General features: G+C 50.7%; 2 non-coding genes across 2 annotated transcripts; both read left to right on the top strand.

Moving 5' to 3' along the window:
* Positions 1-11,137: 11,137 nt before the first annotated feature.
* On the top strand, positions 11,138-11,209 carry TRNAD-GUC (transfer RNA aspartic acid (anticodon GUC)). The gene has a single exon. It is a non-coding gene; the product is annotated as a tRNA-Asp (tRNA).
* An 856-nt stretch (positions 11,210-12,065) lies between these two features.
* TRNAD-GUC (transfer RNA aspartic acid (anticodon GUC)) lies at positions 12,066-12,137 on the top strand. The gene has a single exon. It is a non-coding gene; the product is annotated as a tRNA-Asp (tRNA).
* The last annotated feature ends 850 nt before the right edge of the window (positions 12,138-12,987 follow it).

Raw genomic sequence — 12,987 nt, 5'->3', positions numbered from 1 at the left:
GGCCAGCATGGGCAAGGCTGGAGTTGTTAGAGTGCGTCGTCCAATTTTTTCAATTATGAGCTGTGATGAGATTCAGGTGTGCTCTACAAGAGTAGAAGCTTTTGTCAGCGTTCTTCAGAGCACCGTGGTCCCCTTGGGCTGCATTCAGTTCAAGCAATCGGGCACTAAGAGATGAAGAGATCCGTGCGTGCATTCGTCGGTGTACACCCTTTACTCTGATAGCGTGCGCAGACACGGCAGTGGAATTTTCGTGCGAGTTGACTCATGCCGTTGAAGACACGACGTTCCCGTCCCGTCATTATCAAGCTACAAGTCACGGCCGGATTACTGCATAAAAACTTCTCTCTAGCTCGAGTGCCATAGACACCCGGCGGACACCATGTGCTATGCTTTTTGAGAAGTACTGAGATTTGCTGAAGTCCAGTGTTCACCTACCCCGAACATTATCAGTGCTTTGCATGAACCTCGCTCATGCGATGCAGTTCGTTTTCGCCCAAAAGGCTGTTTCGAAAATTAGTGGAGCCTGCCTCTGTATGTCGAGCTTCTCAGAGGGAAGCTGTATACTGGGCCCGTTGGAGATAAGTCTCTGCAGAACACGACCTTTTTAGAGTGCTAGCACAGCGTGATCCGACACCTCGGTGGTGCAACAAAGTTGAAAAGTGCGCAGTAGCTTTATTCGAGAGATTATGTGACTGCACGGCGCACGTTCACAGTCATCAAAACAAGTGTTATTCCGGTGACCCGCCCCTTGTGTGAAATTTCAAGCGCCATCGCCGATAGCTGGTTCACGTCGTAGCCGTCTGCCTCGGGCGGTACAGTCCACCAGCAGTCCAGGCGTATGCTGCCTTTTTCTCTTTTCATGTTCCTGCAGGCGATTTCGTGGTATGTAGAAGCGCTGACACTAGAACGGGTCGTGAAAGTTGGCGGTTGCACGGCGCACATGAAACCATGGCTCAACTGCGCACACGCACATCCGTCTGTATAAGTGACGGCCGTCTTTGTAGCGCACAAGGGCTCTGTATAAGCTCTGCGCGCACGTAAGCGTATGCATGTGTACGTCCGTAGGCGGGTACGAATACAAAAAGACAGTCTCTACCTGTCTCGGTGACACGTCTCTGCACATCGTGTTTACAGGCTCGTGTCGGCTGAAAGTGCACCACCTGTTCCTCCTTAGTGACTTTCTTCCTGGTGCTGGACATTTACTGTTTGGGTCTCTTTCTCTTTCTCCTCAAATGAGTGCAGCCCCTAAGCTTCTTCCCTTACACCTCGCGCGAGAGATCAACTGCATTGTAAGTGATTACCGGAAAAAACTGTGCACCCTTGCTGTGTGCAACTGGGGCTCGAGAGCCTCGTACACATATATACCTACTGCATATATGAAGAGTCGGAGCATTCATGCTGACAAACAACCCTAGGAGTACGTACACTCGCATTTGTACATACACCTCTTCATCACTGCAGCTAATATGACGCACGAGATGAAATGTAGTCTGTCTTGTCAGCTTCAAACGCAACCACCGTCACCTGACTCATTTTTTGGAAAAAAAAGAAACAGAAACACTGTGTTTCATTGTAACTCCGTCTCTTCGAGCGTGGCGTCCAAAATACACTCGGGGATTGCTCGCGCCGCTTGCCATATAAGGGCCCCAAGAGATCCCGGGATTCTTTCGCTGAAGTCTTTTCCCATGTTTCTTTCGGAAAACATGTGCATAGCACGTGCTGTCGTTTCAACAAAAGAAGCTCGTGTGCTTTGGCAGGGCACTCTACGTCGCTGCTGCTGCTGCACGAGCTGCTGCCGCAAGGCTGCACATTGGAGCTGCAGGAGTCGTCTGAACGCTTTCCCTCCAGGCTCGCCGCTGAAGACATTCCACAAAGGTTTCAAAATTGCCGTGACTTCACTTGTTATAGCTGCTGCTTGACTTCGTGCCGCTGCTTTGTTGCCTATTGTTGCTGCTGCGTACACCTGCGCTACGGGCCTGTCGTCATTGGAACATTGGAGGTTCAAAGTTTCATCAAGCGCGCTGTCTGCATACTGCGCGTAAGCAACAAGCAGCTCCCGTCTACTCTTGCACATCAAAGGACTGCGCTCGAGGCCGTAACTAGCGGCTCCATTTGGTGTTGTAATATAGCTACCACTGGAAGTCCTCGACTCCATTGATCCGCATTTTGAAAGCGAAAGCTCACATGGTGCGACAGGTGTGTTTCTCTTCCAGTCCCAGCTACTTTTTCTGGGCAAAGTGAGGTCGCTATTGTGGGTGCTCCCAGGATGACTCGGTAACCAGTAGCCGTCGGTGCTACAAAGGTACCCACGTTCGCGGTTGCGGTGAGAGAGAGCGTGGAAAAAACGGTCGGCGTTGGCAGCCCAGTACTACGGACTTTCAATGAAACCTCGACCTACCATTATACCAGCCAGGAGAGGACAGCGTCGCAGGTACTGCATTGCTTCATGCATGGACGTCACGCCACCGTTGAGAATGAAGTGCAACGAAGGGAAATCTCTGCAAAGTGGTACACATAATAAATCAGCAGCGTCGGTGGCTTCAATGAGGCAGCCCGTCGGTGCCATCGCCCAGAACTTAAGGGAGTAGGAGTCTCTTTCTCGCTTATGATTCCCGGACGCGCGTGCACTATGAAATGACGCACCGGAGAGTGGCTAGCAACGTGATGAATAAAGTGTGCTAGAAACAAGTACCCGCTTCTTCTGCAGCTGGTACTTCCTTCTAGTTTCCTTTCACAATTTGAAGCCTTGCTACTATTTCCGCCACTCTTTTCAGCTAAGCTCTCTTCACTGTTGCTGATGCTGCTTCTGCTGCAGGTGCTGTCCTTGGTGTCCGTAATCTTGCTTGTGGTACTTCGAGGCGTTTCTGTCGACTTCTTCTTGTAGCTGATACGAGGGCAGCTACCGAAGATGTGCTGCAGCCCTTCGTCACCGTCTACAAACCCGGCACGGCATTTCACAGACACTGTGAACTCGCCATCAAAGCCTCCGGCACCTGCTGGTGCGCAGGTGCTGTCGGTAACTTGAAAATTCGAACTCCTTCCCTGTGGATCCTCTCCGTAAAAGCACACGTGAGCCTTGCTACTAGGAGAAGCCCGCACGCACTCTCTATCAATGCGGTGATCTCCTGCTTGCGAACGCAGCCCTGTGCAGCCCGTGGTGCTGCAGCTTGTGCGACTCTGTCGCTTAAGAGAAACCCTTTCGCCTCAACTCCATTGATATTGTTCACAGCTGCTATGTCGAGTAATGCTACTGCTACTGACACTGGTGACGACAGTGTGGTAATATGTAGCATACAGCGCATTGCAAATGGCAGCAACGGTTGCAGGTTCCTCCATGAGAGTCAACCCAAAGTTTCCACTGGCTACTCGGGGACTTGGACAGCCGCAGTTGAGATTCAGTCGTATAGAGCGCTTTAGTTGTTTCTCCTCGCTCCTTTCCATACCTTTGGAAACAGTGCCATTGCTGCTGATTTCTCTGCCGACGTGGACGGTCCTGCTGCTGCCGTGTTCTGCACTACTTTCACTACTCCACAAGCTGTCGCTGGTGTCGAGTGAACACTGCAGCAAGTGCTCCATAGCGGCCGCTGCAGCAGCAGGTGAGCCGGTCCCCAACTGAATAACTACAGGATTACGCACATCGTACCGGCTATGTAAATCTCTCCGTAACATTTGGCAACAACGTGGCGGCAGCAATACCCGCTGTGCCTTCCTTTCTTGCAGCTGATGAGCACTTGACTGTAAAAGACTGTGTCTAGCACCACTCAAAAGAGAGACCTTACTGGGAGACAAAGAAGCGTATGTAGAAAAAGCTGAGGAGTATACTAGAGAGTCAGAATCGAGGAGCGAAGTACATGGCTTCTCCCAATCAGATAGCACCGCAGGAAGACTCAGCATCTCAGAGTACAAAACCACTCGTGAAGATGCTAAGCTCACTAGCTTCCTCCAATGTCGGTCCGTATATTCCATCATAGGTGCCGCAGCAAGGAGAGCAACGTCGTCCGGCTCTGCTGTCTCTGCGGTAGCTGGCCGATCTTTCGAACGACCAGTTCTGTACCACACGGTGATGCCGTGACAGTTGCAGGTCCGTCTGTTTCTGCACTTCTCGGGGCACCACGCATTTACTGTAGTAAGCGTAAGGCTCCTGATGTCGGTGCTGGAGTCTCTATACCTTCCCTTGTTGTATCCAGACTTGTGGCTCACGCAACTATAAGGAAACAAATATAAAACAGTATTTTTTAGTGACGAGCTGCTCTCGACGTCAACGTGGAGGCCGCAAGGGGCGCACCTGCCTATGAGATATTTACTACTTGCAGGTAGGGCGTTTTTTCTTGCTAACCCTGTGGACGGTGTTGTAGCTCAGGCTTCTACTGATGGTCCGGCGGGTGCATTTGCCCTGGGGATGGCGACTGCCACTGATGCTGTGATAAAAACTGCTGCTTCGCCAAGTGCTGCACTGTTTGCTCCTTGGTACTCCACCGCTCCTGCCACTGCAGCATTTTATTTGGAAAAATGATCTATACTCATGCTGTCGCCATCCATCACAGGCGTTTACGCTCTTGCATGCGGATACAGATGTCCTGCACCTCCTGTTGCTGCTGCTACGGCGCTGGCAGTCATGTGCTGCCCAGATGTGGGCATGCCAGCTCAATGCATCGGCTCCACCAACAGAGCAGCACGAAGCGTCCTGCACTGAAGGAGCTTGATGAGCACGGGGAATCTCTACATGCTTGCAGCCTTCCTCGGCTAACCAGCGGCTGCTGCAGACGCTGCTTGTGCACTTGAGACTTACGTTAGAAATGCACGCACAGCTAGCACAACCTATAGTGCAGTAGTATCTCGTTGTTTCTGCGGAACCGCTTCTAACCAGGCACATTACTGCGACCCTTGCTGCAGATGCCAGAAGTTTGCTAACTAGGGAGCGTATTGCTGTTGTTGCTGCCGTCTGTATATTTGCTGGCGCTCCTGTGGCTGCTGTCGCTGCTGCTGGTGGACCTCTAGGACTAAGAATCTGGCAAAACCCTGCTGCTGTGATATCGGTTATGGTGCACTGTTGCATCACTGCTACTACAGGCATCATCCGCCGGCTGGTGATGTTGCTGATGTGGCCGCTGCTGCTGCTGTCGCCACGACTATTGCTGCTGCTACTGAATCTATGACTGCTGCAGCTGCCGTCCCTGTGCTTGTTGCTGCTGTTACTATTACTGTGTCTCCCGCCGCTGCTGTCCCTTATAAAGCTGCTGCTGCTGCCATCGCTGCTGATCCTGCTAATGCTCTCGTTGCTGCTGGCATTCCTGTTGGATTTCCTGCTGGTGGACACGAACGCGCGGCTCTCCACGTTGCTGCCTCCGCCTTTCTGCTTCCTTTGGGTCGTAGGCAAGCGCCTGTCGAAGGCACCCTCTGTGCTGCGTTGTCCACTCTGCGTGCTGCTGCACATGTGATCACCACTCCTCCTGAAGCTACTTATACTGTCGCTTCTTGCTCCATGCCGACTGCTATTGCTTCTCAGTGGAATATTCGCAATACTCATGCATGAATGCATCGGCATTTGATTTCTTTCATTACTGCCAGCAGCCGTCCCTGTCGTTTTCACGTACTGTTTCTTCACATGTATCTCACTGCCGCTACTGGGTTGTTGTGCCCTATGGACCCTCCCGCATGAATACCTCTTTTGCAGGATAGAGGGCAGCGGCATCATCACGTTGCTTCTGCTGCATGAGTGCAGACACAACAATGCATGTTGCTGTCGACAGTGCCGGACCAGCAGCAGAGCAGCAGCAGTGGCAGACACGTTGAGCATCAGAAGACAGAGGAACATCGCACCACGTTGGAAACATTTTGTTGTGAAAATCCGTCCTCGTGCACGCACAGCATAACCTCCACGTCTTGTTGATGGTCTTCTCTCCACTGCTATTATTCCTGTTGCCAAAACTATACCTGTTTGTCTTGCTGGTAATCCAACCCCGATAGTACTGTCGCGTGCTCTGGCTCCGTTGCTGTCACTACGGTGGTTTCTCAGGGCCACACTGCACGGTACACGGCAGCCTGTCCGAGCGGTACTTCTGCTGGGTCTGAGCGCGTGAGTGACAAGTGCAACAGAAGGCGATACGGCATGTTCTACTACTAACGAAGGAACTGACGCAGGTAGACTTATCACTGCTGGTACCGCTGCATATATCACTACCGCAGCAGCTACGGTGACCTGGTTCCATTGTATACGAAACAGGAGCGTCAGTGGAACGACAGCATCGTAAGGGGCTGCCACACGGTGTAGTTCGTGAAGAACTTTTCTTTCATTCCTCGTTCTGAACGGGCTTAGATCTCTTGCCAGTACACCAAGAGGCTGCTCTTGTGGTGATGCTAATAGTAACACTGACGGTTTAGAAGAAATGAACACGCTCGAGCTGCGCAGGAAGTTATCGTTCGCTCTGCTACACGATGGCGCTAAGTATTGAAGACAGGTGCTGCTGCTGCAGCGTGGGGAGGCAAGCAGCACTACTGCCGACACTACCGCCACGTGCTACATCACTTACGAGAGCTGAGCAGCAATGCCAGAACACTGCAGCAACATCACGGGGAGAAAGATAATGGCAGCCGCTACTGCAAAAACACCATAGTCATAAGCCAGAACAACACTACCAATAGTGATTGTGCTCCCGCATTCTTAGGTAAAGTAGTTTGTACATCGTCGGAAGTGGGAAGATATTCTTAAGTTCGCACATAATGCGCTTGAATGCTGTAGCGGCTCGAGATATAATCCTGTACTTATTTTCCCTGGGCATACACGGGTGATACAAGGGGCTGATGGAGCACGATGGATAAACGGTCGACTAGCTTCTGTCGATACGACCAGCAGATAAACCACGGTGAGATCAGTTGCATATGCGTATTGTCTCTACCGGAAGCGCTGGGAAGGGTTTGCTCTTCCGCCGAAAAAGCAAAAAATGGGAAGCCCGTGCCAGGCGGCCTCTCTTTAAGTGGATCATGACAATGCGTGTACTCTCTCAAGTATGGGACTATACAGGCATAACACGTGAGACAGTTTGAGACAGTGTCTTTGCTGCAGGCTACCTCTACGTGCAGTTGTAGGTGGCACTTTCGTCCCGCGGAGTTACTGGAACATCCAGAGGCGCAGAGTAGTGCAGCAGGACTTTCTGCACCAGGAAGCATCAGCTGCCATCAAATTGCATTGCTGCACACGCAAGGCAGTTGGTACCGTTGCTATTATAGTTGTTCTCGCGTCTCTTTTGGAAGGACAAGCACCAACGCATGCTCCTGCAGCATCACACACCACTGATGTGTGCATGTTGCTCCGCCGTAACGATATTCACCCGTCACTACGGTGGTGCTAAGTCGCAAAGTTTGATTTAACAGCTAGACATACACATTTATACATGCATATATAGGTACATACAAGCACACGCAAGGGAGATCTGCAACCTGCAATTCGAACGAACTGAACTGAGTTCGTGGGGAATGATATAGGTGTAGCAGGGCAGCGTCACACTCGGTCTGGTCTCTTCTTGCATGTTCTACAGTCCAGCAAGATCTCTGTTTGTACTCGCTGGATCCCCTTGCCACCTGGTGAATCGAAGGTTACGTCCAAAGATAGAAAGATTATTTCGTCTGACTGTTGGCCGAGAAAATATAATGGGATGCAGGCGTTTCTCTGTTTTACTTGCTGGAGCCCATTGTCACCTGTTGAACCGAACATACGTCCATAGATAGCGAGATGTGTTTCGTCTGACTATTGGCCGAGAGAAAATATAAGGAGACGCAGGGGCTTCACGGTGCAGCGGTATCTATTGTTGATGCGCAGAATCGTTCATCGACAATCCTTCAGTGCTTGCCACCAAGTCTACGCTTCCACTACATTGTCAGACGAGAAGAGAGACATAGACTTGGCTTCCACGCGTACATGTACCTCCCCAGGGTTACCTAAGCGGCACACTAGACATGTCTTGCCAGGAAAGTGCCTGAAGACACTCGGGAAAAAACGTCACGAATCGACGAAACATCCGCTTTCTCTGCGTGTGTGCCCCATACATAGCCAGCCAGAAGAGGGCAACACCGATATTTAAGAAAATAGGATGAGAGTCAACCTGTGATTGTACAGCGGGAGACATTTTTGACAGAGATGAACGAAAAGCATGCACATGCAACTCGTGCATGCTCGCTTTTCAGACACATGCTTCAATGCGACGGTGGCTGCTACCTAGGCGCTCTGTGTCCAGCTACTGCAGCCGTGTCTAGAGTATACAGCGTGCAGCTGACATTCTACTGTCTTACTATCAGCACGAGGGTGAACGTGCAAACAGTTTTCATACCGTCTTTCAAAGAAGCTCCGCCACAAACAGTTTTGACCTCGATTACTTGGATAGGTTCACACAGTCTACAAGCGTGTATACTTTCTGTGATATTGTGTCTGGCAACGCGAATCCGTACGTTAATGTGCCCTTCGCTCGCGCACCCCACCTGCATGGGCTCTTTTATAGATAAGGAGGGAAGTCTTTCCCGCATTCACTCAATTATGCCTTTCGATATCCTGCGGGAAAAGCACTATTGACGTAATGCACTCAAGCATGCAAACATTGGATCACGCAGCGCTCCTGCTACACGCCTGCGTGTGTCTGATAGTAGTCGGTGAGTTTTGCACTAACACTTTGTATTTGTCCTCAGCACACACCTCCAGTGACAGAGGCATCTTTCTGCAGCACTGACTGTTGAAAGAAATGCTTTTCCCCGTTAGCCCAGTCATGGATTTCTCCAGCCTGCAGATAAGGCAGTATCGGCGTGATACGTACTATCATAGACATTCAGCCACCCAGCGCTCCTGCATAGCGCCTAGTAGTGTCTGGAAGACTAGACTATTGATTTTCGCACGTACACTTCGTATCTCGTCCAGGAACAAAGAAGGTTTCCTGCGCTACTAGCTGCTACTCGCACCTTTCCCGCTCGTGTTCATCCGCTGTGAGCTTGTGTTTTAAATTGAAAACTGAGATGGTGTGGGCTGATTCGGTTTATGTCAGTCCTATTTTTCCGCAACTGCTGCGCTGTCTGTCGATGCATTTTCTCCGAAAGCCGCCCGCTCGTCAGTGCAAGCTGAATTTTTTTCAGCGGAGCAACGGTAGCTCAGGACGCTTACGTGTACTTAGGTAGATCGGAAAGCTCAGAGTATGGAACTGGTGTTACGGCATTCATTTATGTGTCTATATATTCTATTTCTGATCTAGCTGCACGTGCCTTGTCTTGGTATCCAACTGTGTGTCTTTGATATTCTAACAAAGCTTTTGATGGCCGCCTCGCTGCTTCAGACTCTGGTCTAGCGTGTGACCGACTGGTAGAATCTGCTGCAGTAGGACACATTTCCCGTGCGCATCAGCGGATCTCTGTCCGCATACACGAGATTCACACGTATACGAGCACGGAACACACGGATGACAGTGTAAGCCTCCGTAGACGCCTACATATGCAGATGAGTCAGAAGTGATCAGACATAAATTACGGTACGCATAATTCCTGTATGGGAAGCAGCACCTCCCTGTGTCAATAATTCATGCTTGATCTACCCATATTCAGCTTCACACAGACACTCCTTTCCGGTAGGAGCGCCGCAATGGAAGAAACGTGCCCATATAGCCGGGGTATCCAATGGTGCAGCACGAAGAATCCGTGGTGCTGCTACGATTCGCCGTGAGGCCTGCAGATGGCCGTTCGATGTAATTTCTGAACAAATGGACAATGAATACATGCGCGGCACTGCCATAGTTAACGGTACCCTGTCTGTCTCCCAAACTTGGTATGATGAATTGCCGATCGCGAGCAACGGGCATCGCAGCACTACATATACATAGTTTTGTCCAGGCGTCACCAAAGATATGCAATTGCGATTCCTGCATGTGAGAACCCAGTATCTCTCAACAGGCAAATTTCTTCCCTATGTTGTGATCACTTCGCACATACACCTATGAGACACATGACAACGTAAAGTCAACACTGTTCGTATAAATGAATACTCCACGGGGCTTCCTTCACGCCAAGTTGTGAGCGAGTGCGAGGAGGTGACCACGAATACTAGGAGTACGGTTTACCTCAGATATACACCCTTATTGAATGCAGATATTGATTCGCACGCTACTCCGGCACACTACGCCTCGGGACGTACAAGCCTTAACGTAATTGGTCAGTCTTTAACAGATAAAGCGGATTCTTGAAGTATCACCTGTACAGACTCCTCCATTCGCTTTGAGGCGCCCAGCCTTCGCCGATTATAATCCCTATTTGTGTACTGCGGCTTGTGCTTTGTGCGTCAACGGTGCCAGGAAGGAACAAACGAATAGTGTTCCTGATGTTGTGTTGTACGAATTGTATCTGCCCGCTGCTTGACGTATCGCTTCTAATAGCACGAGGCGCGGCGGCGGCGGCGGCGGCAAAAAGAACGAAAGTTGAGCCTCTTTTCTCACGTCATGGCTTCCAGTACCATTCCTGCACGTGATGGCCTACAGCGGTCCTGTGAACTGGCGAATCGTGCGCTTTGAGCCGCTAGCTTGTCCACCTCCCCAAGCACGTAGATTAGCCACATATTTGTGCACATATAATGCAGCCGTGACCGTGCAGCTCTACTGTTTCAGATCTTCTGCCCTGTCCGACGGTTGTACTTGCAATACACAAGCATGAGAAATCACGGGCAAGTTCTGTAGTGGTCCACAACGTTCTGAGGATGTTTATCATTAGTTGAAGGGTATCATAGCCAGAGGCACTGTACATGTACATGGAAAAGACAGAAGTGCATGTGCATGACGCGCGAAAGCAGGGTGACAGATATACATATGAGCCCCTGAGGCAAGGGTGATCGTAATATTCTGTTAGAGATAACTGGATACGATGTACGTGCGATATTTGCGTATCTGGCGTGCCTAGGCGAAGAAGTCAACGGCGGCGACTGCCACTGACGCGTTTCAACCCCCACTGCTCGGAAAGCACGCTGCGTACCCAAACCTCTTGCTAACAGACGGTCTCATCCTAGTATACAGCAAAAGTGAAGCAGCTAGTCAACAGGTTGCTAATTTGAAGAGAGATTCTTGACGTATTCAAGAATCTCTTGATTTCTACTTGCCGTCAACAGTAGCAGTGGTTGTTGTCCGAGATAGTATAGTGGCTAGTATTTCCGCCTGTCACGCGGAAGACCCGGGTTCAATTCCCGGTCTCGGAGGTTTTACATCGTCTCCAGTGATGCATGGTTTACCACGCCTGCGGCTTCCGGGAATCATGAGAATCCCTTGCTGCGCTTGGAAAAGTCCGATTGCCAGGCCCGTCTTTGTCCAAGCACTGGCACGGCATGCTTCTGTGGCTGCTTGTCGCTACCTAAGGCGCCTGAAAAAAACCCACCTCCTGCAGGATCCATCTAGCCTTTCTTCTGTGAGGTACCTATTATCAGCGTACGTTAGGGGGTATAAGCTGTCATCTGACTGCCAACGAGCTCCCAATTTCGCTACATTACGTTGGTTGGACGGTGTCCACTTGCTTAATGCGCAATTCCCGTCGATACGCGCTATTATACGCAGCCTGATCCAGCTTTTCTAGGGTCGCGGTGACTTCTCCATCTCACGTAAAATAGCATTCATTAGCCTGCCGTGGTTGTGCGGCTAACGGGATCGGAAATTTTGCCTGAGTACGTCGAATGTACGGAGGCCAGGAGCTGCATTTGCACTTCCCCTGTATTCGCGTTGCGTTGTTGCCGAGGTGACAGATATACATATGAGCCCCTGAGGCAGGGGTGATCGTAATATTATGTTAGAGATAACTGGATACGATGTACGTGCGATATTTGCATATCTAGCGTGCCTAGGTGAAGAAGTCAACGGCGGCGACTGCCACTGACGCGTTTCAACCCCCACTGCTCGGAAAGCACGCTGCGTACCCAAACCTCTTGCTAACAGACGGTCTCATCCTAGTATACAGCAAAAGTGAAGCAGCTAGTCAACAGGTTGCTAATTTGAAGAGAGATTCTTGACGTATTCAAGAATCTCTTGATTTCTACTTGCCGTCAACAGTAGCAGTGGTTGTTGTCCGAGATAGTATAGTGGCTAGTATTTCCGCCTGTCACGCGGAAGACCCGGGTTCAATTCCCGGTCTCGGAGTCCCCTGCTTCCTTGGTTTCCGCGCTTTTGAGTATGCCTGTTGTTTACGAGCGTACAGCGGTTAGTGTGTCATTCCGCACATATAAACGAGTCGTCTTTTCCATTCTCCGCGCTAAGCTGCGAAGCTCCGCTGTCCGTACACATCTCGTCGTCCTGGCGCACTGCACAGCTTTCGCCCCACCAACTCGGAATTACTCTTACCAGCTTGGTGCCGTTGCTCGCAACCGTTGCTCCAGGGTGTGGAACAACCAATCAGCTATGTGGGAGTTGACATGCGCTGCGCCTGATTCTGAGAAACATCGCGGGTTCTTTTTGTGTCCTTATTGTCCGGGTCTGTTCGCGCACCCCGCATCTGAAACACTAACACTTAGACTCATAAAGACTATCCCCGTACTTTGAATATAAGAGTCACTGCAGATTCCGCATCACGCATCTGGAGCGGTCACACACTTACACTTACACTTTCGAATACGATCCCCGTACTTTGAATATAAGGGCCACTGCGAATTCCGGGAATGCTCCGAAGCGTGCTAGGATGGAGCTGGACGGACGCAGGCTTCGTGCAATCGCCAAAGGCGACTCAGCCCCATGTTGTGAATATGTTTTCTCGCTGACATGACGTCTCATGCGTGCATGTCCACAAGCTCGGTTACCCTGCAGTATCTAGCTGCAGATATACAGCACTTCTCTTACCCACTGTGCCGCGCATATGTGACTCAGTAGGCCAGGCAAAGCTGAGCTGCAATGGCGTAGCGCACGCGGTATTGATGTAGCATTTGTACAGACGCACCTCTCACGCGACGAAGTTCACGTCCACAAGCGCAGCCACTGAAGCCGGGCACGCGGTAAC

Source organism: Ochotona princeps, unplaced genomic scaffold, assembly GCF_030435755.1.
Source record: "Ochotona princeps isolate mOchPri1 unplaced genomic scaffold, mOchPri1.hap1 HAP1_SCAFFOLD_4955, whole genome shotgun sequence".
Classification (NCBI taxonomy): domain Eukaryota; kingdom Metazoa; phylum Chordata; class Mammalia; order Lagomorpha; family Ochotonidae; genus Ochotona; species Ochotona princeps.
This window is presented reverse-complemented; position numbering and strand designations above follow the sequence as displayed.